The sequence below is a fragment of the Rhagoletis pomonella genome, unplaced genomic scaffold, assembly GCF_013731165.1.
Source record: "Rhagoletis pomonella isolate Grant_MI unplaced genomic scaffold, Rhpom_1.0 Rhpom_scaffold_00006, whole genome shotgun sequence".
Classification (NCBI taxonomy): domain Eukaryota; kingdom Metazoa; phylum Arthropoda; class Insecta; order Diptera; family Tephritidae; genus Rhagoletis; species Rhagoletis pomonella.
In genome coordinates, this window is record NW_023458560.1 from 34290417 (window position 1) to 34301801 (window position 11385).

The 11385-nt window shown below is 35.4% G+C and overlaps 1 protein-coding gene across 1 annotated transcript in view; it reads left to right on the plus strand.

The window, feature by feature from the left end:
* LOC118740617 (solute carrier organic anion transporter family member 74D) overlaps positions 1–11385 on the plus strand; it is an 833870-nt gene that overhangs the window by 660168 nt on the left and 162317 nt on the right.

Genomic DNA, 11385 nt, shown 5'->3' on the forward strand with positions numbered 1-11385 from the left:
CGAAGGTTCGATACATTTGATGTACATTAGACTGGTTAAAAAAAAAATTAATTTTTGTTTCAAAATCACTTGTGAATTATTATTGCATGGAAAACTTCTGGTTCCGTTTTGAGACTGTATACATATATATATTTTTTAAGGTAACTGAAGGCTGTAAAAAGTCTCTTATGACTTATCCATAATTTTTTTTTCACTAAAGGTTAAAGTCGAACATCAATGTATGTAATAAAATTCAAGTTTTCTTAATTTTCGGCAAAATGTTAACGGTGCACTAAATATCGTAGTTTTTCTTGGGCATTTTATAACTTACAAATTTTTATTTAGTGATAAGCTTTACTAGGAAATTTTATAATTTTTAGTTTTTTATTTAGTGATGAATTTTTCTTGGGATAAAATTTTTTTTACTGATAAGTTTGTTCAGTAATAACTTTTTCTTGGGAATATTGTAATTTTTTATTTATGGACGTGTTTTTTATTTATTCTTTAGAAATTTTATAGTTTTTCATTATTAATTTTTTTTAGTGTTTTTCTGAAGGATTTTAAAATTTTTTACTTAGCGATAAGTTTTTCTTGGATGTTTCTTAATCTTAAAATTTTAAATTTCTTATTTAGGGATACATTTTTTTTGGAAATGTTATAACTTTTTATTTTTTATTTAGTAATAAGTTTTTATTTGAAATTTTAAAATTGTTATTTAGGGATACGTTATTTTCTTTGATATTTAAAATTTTGAATTTTGTGATAAGTTTTAAAGAAAATTAAAAAAAGTCGTAAAATTTTTTATACGTTCGTCTTTGACCTTGAATAGCGAAGGAGTGAGTTTATCATACCAGACTTTTTTACAGCCTTCAATTTATTTTAAAATTATACACATCGTCACCTGAAATGCAAAAAGACGTAACTAATAAAAAATTAAAATTCAGTTTTCGATTGATATGATGCATTTCATCGAATCACAACTCCCACATCATTTTATGAAAAAAAAAAAATTATTAGTCCGTGTCTTTTTGCATTTCAGGTGACGATATATCGCTCATTCCAATACGTTGACTTAAAAACGAGTTATAAAATTTTAAAATTGAAAACGATTTTTTCTGTATTATTTAAATCAAAAATAGAAATTCGCGATGAGCGACCTCCTTATCTAAATATAAGGGCTGCGCTTTTGACAGACGTATTTTTTCACTGCTCCGAAAGTGTTTCTCAAGGGATTAAAAAAAATTATTCCATGTTTTTGAGCCAGTCCAATGTACTTATAGTGCATACACCTGTATATACTTATATATGTATGTATGTCCATATGCCTAAGTATGCATGTTTATGTGCATTTAAATATGTATGTAATTGCATAGATATATTTTTATTTTATTTTAAATAGTATCACACCTTCCTTAAATTGCCGTTAAGTGCTCCGTTATGTCGCGATTCAATTATTTAGTTAATTAAAATTTTCGTTATATCCTGAAACGTTGTCCACCGTTCACAGTTACTCATTAACTAAAAATTTTAAAGTAAATTTTTCAATTGATGTGCAGAGAAGCGCAGAAATGAGCGTAATTCACACTCAATAAATTTATGTATGTACATATATTCTGTATTATCAATTATTTAATGGATTTTATCGCCTATTTTTTAATCTTATCAACGAAATAGCCTTTTACTGTTTTTTCTTTTTTTTCGAGAGTCCAGTGGACATATATGAATAGTCGCAAGTACTTTTACACTTTACAAAAAGCACAAAATTTGTTATTGATTGGAAAGACCTTAAATTTATCACAAGGAATTTATATCAATTAAAGTTATTAAAATTTTTGTATATTTATGAATCCTTTTATTATTTCTTGTAATAGTAATCCAAAGTTCTACAGCTGGTGTCTGTTTGGCACGCCAAACCACACTGATTTCCACAACTGGACATTGCTTTATTCCCCGGTATAGCTTATGTACTACATCCAAAATGTACATATCTGATAATTGAGTTAATATGAACATAATGCCCATATACTCGATTATCATTCTGGTGATAATAATGTCTGAGATGATGAGTTTCACAATGAGTTAAGTGTGCATGTGTGCGCCGGCATTGTCAAGAACGCTTTTAATGCTATCGTTTGTAAGAATTCATATTCAGAGCTTTGGTTTTTTTTTTGATATCAGCGGCTTTCCCCCTTTCAGCAGTTATGTCACTGCTTTTTGCACTTGCCGCCAGAATGGAAGAGAAAGCAAACGCCAATTTGATAACAGACATTCGCATACAGACGCTCAGCTGTTTATTAAGTAGTTATACCGTTGTTGTGGGTGGAATACAAACAAATACTTGCATACATACATATGAAGGCGCAGAGTAAGTACTTATATACATACGTACGCTTACATTATTTTCCTACAAATCTGATATAAAATCAAGAGTGTAGGTGTTTCTTTAATTAATTCAAATCTGCATGCTGAAGAACCCTATAGGAAAAACTTGTCTAGAGCACTATATTTCGAAAACCCGCATAAATTCAGATACTCCATATAAAAAATTCTAAAAAACCGCAAAAAAAATTGAGTTAGGCAATAAATATTAAGCAAAAAAAAACAATTTATTTCTTCACTTCAACACTTATTATGGGAGCATATCTGAAAGTAGAAAAGTTGAAAAAGGAGTACCACAGGGATCGATTCTGGGACCAATACTTTAGAAGGATTCGCAATAAAATAGACATAATGACAGCAATAAAAGTATATAATGTCATGATTAAACCACATTTTGAATTTTGTTCTACAATCACATATATGTACATACATACATGCTGCAACCAAACACAAATGGAAAGACTTCAAAAATTACAGAATAAGGGCATGAGACATATTTTGAAATGTAGTAGATACACATCAATTAATTCAATGTTAGAGACCTTAAAATGGCTTAACATAAAAGAAAGATTCGAGTTAAATACCCTTATGGCAGTCTACAAAAGTAAAAATTAAAATGCCCCATTATATTTAACTGATAGGATTGAGTACGTAGGAGAAGTACAAAAATATGAATTAAGAAACAATTGTGATTTTAGAATTAGGTATAAACAAAGCACAAAAATCGATGTTTTAGATAGGTTTGAAATTATTTAATGCGTTACCGATGGAAGCAAAAAACGAGGCGAGACATATAGCATTTAAGCAAAAATCTGTAGAATTTATTAGGAGTAAGAGAAACAATATTATGTAATGTAAAGTACTATGAATACTAATAATAAATAATAATAATAAAAAAAAAAATTAAAAAAATTATTCTATGTAAAATCGAACTTAATGAAATAAATAAAATTTTGTCTGTATTTCAACCAAAACAAAAAAAAAAATACCACAGTAAAAATACTGAAAAAAGTAACAAAAACTCTCAAAACAGCAAACTCGCTACAGCGAAAGAATTGATTGAAAAACCGCATAAAAGAAAACCGCATAACTTAATTTTTTTTTTTTTAATATGTAAAATTCATTCGAAAACACAAGCTTTCCAATGCCGAGTGGCAAAATATCGTGATGGTTAATTTCAAGGTCATCTCGAGGTCAACAACTTTTTTTTTTTTTTACTCGTGACCCCCTTTTTTAATCTCAAATTTATAAAAAACGCAAAATTCTACGTTCAGATAACATCTGGGGGTCATTTCACCGTCAGGGTCATCTGAAGCGTCAATCTTCCTATTCAATTTTTTTTTTCAGCAACTTTACACAACTATCTACGATTAGTAAATTTGGCGAAAAAAAATATTGAATAGGAAGATTGACGCTTCATATAATGCTGACGGTCAATGATATGTTATCTGATCGTAGAATTTTCAGTTCTTTCTGAATTCCAGATAAAGAGTAAAAAAAAAACATGTTAAAAAACCATGTTGACCTCGAGATGACCTTAAAATTGAGCCTCACGTTATTTTGCCACTCGGCATTGGAAAGCTTGTATTTTTTCATAAATTTTATATACATATTTAAAAAAAAATTTAAGTTAAAAGAACAAGTCATTTTTAAGCAAAAAACCAAAAAGGCCTTCAATTCACACATAAAAAAATTCAAGATTATCGTTAATTTCTTCATGATCCGATGATCGGATTTGAACCAAATTAGTACGGGACCACCCTTGAGGTAACACCTTTTCAATAAAAACAAATTATCAAAATCGGTTAACGTGGTCCAAATTTATACGGTAATATACATAAAAAAAAATATTCCGACGAATTGATAACCTTCCCCTTTTTGGAAGTCTAACCGACTTCCAGTCTAACCGACAAGCAGCCAAATCGGTCTATAAATAAGTTAGATAGATATTTCTTTTTTGCGGTAGACTTTTCGCTGGAATCGCCCATTTGTATAACCATACCATGGTTTAGTACTCTACAATAAATACTTCCAAAGAAATGCATGCAATTTGAAAGTTTCAATTTGTGTCTACCATGATCATTTGATATATCACAAGTAATTTTTAAGCAAAAAAACCGACTTCAGTTCTCATATAAAAATTTAGGCGTACCGTTAATTTTTTCATAATCAAACGATTGGAATAGTATCGGACCACCTCTGAGACACTACCTTTCCGATGCAAAAAGATAAAAAATATTCTGACGAATTGATAACCTCCTCCTTTTTGGAAGTCGGTTAACAATTATTTTCAACCTATGATCATCATTGGAAAACCTGCGGTAGGTGTACCCAATTTGGGTCAGTTCAGTCAAGCGGTATTTGTGTTTTATATACATACCTGTATAGATAGATAGCCAAAGCACGAAACCGTTTTAGAAAAAAAGGGTTTATAAAAAACTGAAGTTTTATTTTTTAGGTCTGCCATTTATGTGTTTACATAAACACATACAAACATATTTTTGAATTAATTGAAGTTTTTTTATCATTTCTACTATATATTACTCAACTACGTTTATGTGTAATATAGGTCCTCCTGGAGTTTCAAATTTCGTTGGTGATTGAACATTCATCAACATACTAATACCAAGTGACAAAACGCCAACAAAAATAGCCGTTACAAAAAGTCCAGATATTATGCCAGGGGAGGTGAATCCCTCACATGTCCAAGCATCTTTGAACTTAAAATCACTGGGATGTGGTATGACATCGTATTGAATCTGCATTCTTTTAATTATGAGCTTCTTCTTGTCCTTTTTAAGTAGTATTTTTCCACAAGAAAACGAATGACTTATTGGTGCATAGAGGTCAGAAACATAATAAGTGGTATCGTTAAATGTAAACGAGTCAATCTGAAAATATCCTTTACTAATAACTACATTGAATCGTAACGATGCAGTCGAATTTTCGGCTATAAGCTCAACCGTTAGCTTAGGATCTCCTCCGGTTATGTTCATATCATAAAATTCGATTTCTTGTATGAAGCCAGTTGAGTCCTCTACTTCCAGTTGAGTTAAATAAAATGAAATTCTTCCGTTTTGATAGAGCCGACCGCTGCGCTCAGTTGAAACTTCATGAGTTCCTAGGAAAACGTAGGCAGCATCTTCACAATTTACAGAAGTGGTGACCACATTTTTGATTGCTTCATCTGTAAAACAAGAATTAAAATACATACATACATACACAAACCAAAATTTAGCACATAAATACGAATTTAAAATGCATAAAATTTTTATGATAAAAATAAAACCAATATGAAATACACATTTTGTTTCTAAACTGTTAGTTACAGTTAGTCCCAAGATGACTAAAAAACGTCCTTATTTTCAATGGTCTTCTCCCAAAGAGCTTTCCGGATACCTGTCCTTATCCGCGAGTAACGGTGAATTTACTATGGCATGGCGCTCTGGTGCGGGCGACCGTTGTTTTCTCTCCTTCTTCGGTCTCCGAAAGGTTCTAGCTCAGTACATGGCCAAAGAACCAGATGAATACATTAAAACTCAAACCAGTCTGGGCTCCCGCCAATTCCGCCAACGCCATGAACACAGTGAAAAAAAAAAATCCACTTCGGGTATCCCTGTGATAGCCCCGAACGGGTCTGTGCCACCTCTGTTGGAAAGTAAGGGCTGCTCGGCATCTTAAAAAAAATCTGCTCAGAAGGCGGCGTTGAAATAATTGTCACGTCCACCGCCAGCGAACCAAACTTACTGAGTAAAGTGCACAGCTGATGTGTAGCGCGCAACTAAACCCTGAAAGACTTATTGACCTTACCTGTTAAGCCTCTACATCGATGGCTGCTGGGGTTAGTATCTCCAACAGAAACTCTAATATCGCTTCCTACAATGAAAGTTATGACCTTAGGTTCTTTACAGGTGCGTCCCTACCGGCTGCAATGTTCAGCAATAAACCCTCATTGGGAATTCCAAAAGACGACGATCCCTAAAGAGAACAAGTATTATAATGCACACTCAAGCGGAACGAGAGGTAAGAAATTAGAATCCAACAATGCTGCATCTAAAATCCTCAAGAGGTTCGAGTGCATACCTGTGTACGAAGATAAAAAGGAGCTGATATAAAGAATAGCAAACCCGAAGATACCTCTACCAAAACTTCCATCTACATTTAGTTCTGGCAATCCTAGACCGAAGATATCCGGACGGCAATCTGACGGTGGTTAACTAGAGATCCGTCGCTGTAGGTCTGAGCGAAGTGTATAAAGACTTATTGAAAGGTATTCTGAGTCCATGTCAATCAATAGGCACCGCAGCGTCCACGAGCGACGAATAAAACTAGTGCTCGGTGTCAATGGGAGATCGGTGATACTCTATATATGAGGAGGATATCTTTGGGCTGTTGAAATTCAGCCTCCGTGTTGACCTTATGGTTGTAGAGAAATGAGTTCCCCATCAGACCACGCACCAGGCACTGGATATCAAGGAACACTACCCCGATCCGTCAGTGATGCACTGCAACCCGCTACTACATAAATCTTTAGAAAGCTGTTCACCTTCCTCTAAAACAGCTATCGAATGTAGACGTATTCAATACCAGGTGGCATCCATTCTGAAAACTGTCTGTTAAAACTTACTTAGTCTTTCTCAGTACATTTGGCGGAATCAGAACTAGCCATTGCTTAATGGGTATACACGTAGAAGCGATGGGCTTTGCGACAGACGACTTCTGGTGAATCTGTCGAGACGAAGAAGGTAGCTAAATTCGCGAGAACTCTCTCTGTATCACCTGGGACTGACGTAACTCAGGCACTGATTTCTTCATAAACCCTTTTTCGATTGTGTCTTAGACTTAAGCTTGTCAAAATTATGGGAACTTGAAAGCTTTATACGTAAATGAAATTGTTTGGTTCTATTTCTAGTTGCAAGGTCGACATCGAACCAAACGGTATCACTACATATAGGCTATACTTATTCAATTATACTTGTTTCGAGTTTACAAACGAGTAAGATGTCGATAAATGTAATTATGCAATAACTTACCACAACTCTTCATTGGATTAATGTGACTTTTGAGTTCATCTAAGGATATCATATATAGCTTATCCGGTTGACACTGTAATGGAGATTCCATTCTTCCATCCTCTTGAACGTAAAGTTCAAGTACCGGAGATAATTTTTTAATAGCTTCGGCAGGCTTTTCCACATTGGCGTAAAAAGTGGACGATTGCTGGCTGAGATATGAGAAACAATCCTCGCAACGAAAATCCACTAACAAAAGCTACAAAAGAAATTGAAAGCAAATACTGCAATAATAAATAATAATTCCAGGTATGAGGAGGTAAGTAATAATAAACTTTGTTTTAAGCACCCCACGCATTAGCGAGATTGATTACCTTATCATATGTAAATGCGATGATCGTTTTGTTACTGTCAATTAAGGCTTTTATTTCTTGAAGAAATTCCTCTTGCTCAACTCTAGGGAATACTGATTTGGCAGTGCTATTCAGAAAAAATGCATAAAAGTGGTATGTACTGTAACTAACTGTATCCAGAAGTTGGTTAGTTGGTTGAACTTTTTTAGCAAAAACTTACACTTGAGCTTGCCAAAATAAAACCGGCGTGCAATATGCTGGGCACAAAAGCGCAATAAACAATAAGATTAAAGATAAACTTCGCGACATATTGAAATATTTGTTTAGATTAGCGATTGTCTGTTTGAAAATATTTACATTTACAAATATGAGAGATTTTTTGAAAATAAAAGAAAAGCAAATATTTTCAAAATCGCAAATCCAGCTGAGTTATTAATCAGTGTAGTAAAGCTGTCTTTACACGGCTCGTTGGAAAATCGACCCGTGTAAAGGCTGTTTAAAAGTCGTTTTCAGTGAACTGGATTTTTTTTTGTCGAAACTGGTCACTCTGACATTTGAGATGGATTATGAGTTGTCTAAGAATAGTCCCCTTTAGCAGACTACTTCTGATCTGGCGTTCGGCGTTAAGAATGAAAATCATATCGTTATATTGCAAGTTTTCCCCATTGAATAAAAAATTAATAATTACTAAACAAAAGTCCCCGAGTATACCTTCTTCTTTTTTGGGTCTACAACCATTCTACATTCCGAGTGATAATAGGTCCTTCTGAACTTGAATCTTCGATTTTTTTTCGCGGCGCTCTTGCTTTCATAGTCCAACCATGGGTGCCGAATTGGCTACCAAGGCAAAGTAGCACCTGTTGGCAGGGGTTATTCTTCGCTTGATCTCCAGATTGACCTTATTGGTGACAGTGCTCGGACTGAAAACAAACTTTTGGTGGCTTTCTAGCATAAGATTAAAAAGTCCCACGAGTGTGAATCGCTTTGTCGGAAACCTTGTTTGGTCGCAAACGGTGCGGAGATGTCCGTCCCAATTGAAATGGAGCTGAAGGTTGTCATCCTACCAAGCCATATTAGACATTGCGTCATACAGGCAGCTTCCCTTCGTGCTATGAAAAGCGGCCTTAAATGGTATATGTCGATTTGCTTATCTAGTATCTCCTCCAGGATTTGTTAACTGTGAAAATCTGGTCGATGGTGGATTTTTCAGGTCTGAAGTTGAAGCTGAAGGTTGAAAGGTCCAATCGTTTGGATCATGAAAGGCTTCAGTATCGTAGATAAGACCTTGTACGAAATAATAACAAGGCTTATTCCACCTTCTTGTGGTTTGGGCAAAGTACACTGGATACTCCAATCAACGGGCATGAAGTCAACATACCAAATGCTGCTTAAAAGCTGTTACATATACATATGCTCACTCTTCGCTGCCGGCTTTGAACAGCTCAGTCAGTAAACCGTCTGCTCCGGAGCTTTGTTGTTTTTAAGCCGCCTCACCTCGTCTCCATGTCTCAAGTTTACTTTGAACGTTTTTTACTAGATTTCCATCTTCGTTAATCCAGAAATTTGTCCAGGTTATGAAACCATTTGAATGCTGCCGATTTTTATACCCGAGTGCACTTGTGCACAAGGGTATTATAACTTTGTTCGCATAATGGCTGTTTGTAACAGCCAAAACGTATCGAGATAGATATAGACAAATGTATACATAAATGCTCAGCATGAAAAGAGGAATCGATTAGGCCATGTATCTCCGTCTGTCCGTCTGTCCATCTGTCCGTGTACACGATAACTTGAGAAAAAAATGAAGATATGTCAACAAAATTTGGTAAGTAGGTTTCCCTTTATCCAAGGTAGGTTGGGATTGAAAATGGGCAAAATCGGACAATAACCACGCCCACCTCCCATGTAACGGTATTTTCGAAATATGCAAAAACTTCGGTATCCCCGCCAATACTGGATTCGAATTGTGGAAAGTTGGTACGCGAAGAAGAATTTCGGCATAAAATAAGACAGTTATGAAATTTTTGGAAAATGGGCGTGGCCCCGGCCACTTATGATAAAATGCTGTATCTCTGTAGTCCCTTTACCAATCGCCACCAAACTCGGTGCGAACATTGCTTTCGGCTTCACTAAGAAACCAGTTGAAAATTTTTTAAATAAGACAAGAACCACGCCCACCTCCCATATAACGGTAATTTACAGAAATATGAAAACTGCGATAAATTAGTAACTATTTAAGCTAATTTGCTCAAAATAGATATATGCAATGACCTCTTGGCAGGAAATTGTGCTTAGGGAATTTTTTCGAAAATGGGCGGGCACCGCCCAGTTACGCCTACATATCTGTATCTCGGTAACCGGTATACCAATTCCTACCAAACTCGGCACATTTATCAACCTTGGCGCAAGAAAGCAACATGTTGAAAATTTTTGAAATCGGACTAAAAGTACTGCCACTTACCATATAACGGTAAATTTCAGAAACACGAAAACTCCGATTTTTGAATAACTAAAGACGCCAACAAACAACAATCACTTAACAAGACACAAGATTATTGATTTTTGTTAAATGGGCGTGGTACCACCCACTTATGACTACATAGGTGTATATAGATAGCCGCCCTACCGATTTCCCCCAAACTTGGTCCAATTATTTCAATTAATCATAGCATATTATCGAACTCTTTGGAAAAATACTCATGCTTATCATGCAGTTTATTGAAAGGTGAAAAAACGATATTTAATATGTGCGCTGGGGATATAATGTTCGGTTTCGCCCGAACTTATACTTCTTTACTTGTCTCTCTTTACTCTTCTTTTCCCGGCATAGCTCAACTGTCGCTCGCATAGCTATTGTCTGCAGGGTGGTTTTGTATACAGCGTATTTCTCTGCAGCTGCAACTTGTGACTCTTCGTCCTACAATATATTTCTGCTTGGGCGGAATTATCCAACCACTTCTTCCACAGCGGCAAGAAGAGATTGGGTAGTGAAGTATCACTGCTCGTTTATATCCGGCCGAAGAAGAGTTTCTTTTTTAAGCAGGATGGAGGGTTCGTCGTCAACGTTAAATGGGCTTCCTAGGAGGGCGATGGACCCGATTGCAACCGATTTTTTCGAATATTTCTACGCGGTTTTTCGAATAACGAGTAAACCGGACTTTTACAATCGAATAAACCGGAGTTTCACCAGTTTATGTACAAGGTCTGAAAATTCAAAATATTTATTTTATTGATAATGAAACTAGAACATTCTTACTAAACTCTGTCTAAATTAGTACTCGACTACTTGTTGTCTTCATTCTCATCTAACCTACCTGTCGCTCAGGAGAATGCCAGAAACGACGGGTTTGGGCCGTAGGGAGATGAGCTGATGTGAGTGGGCTTGCGGTTAGTGTCGTCGAGACATCTTATTCAAATTGGACTGGACAGCTTAACGTGCTGCAATATCCAGAATCGAGTTATGTCAAAGTATCGCGAGCACCACGAAGCAACTAGAGCTCTTCGTCTGCGATAGGTGGCGTTGGTCTCCGACGATACAATTCAACGGGTGAGAGTTGACGAAGGTCAATGGCCTGTCTATAATGGGCTATATTTGTATAGTAGGTCTGTTCCAGCTGATGGTGTATTCTAATTCCGGAGACGGTCGGCTCTACATAAATACT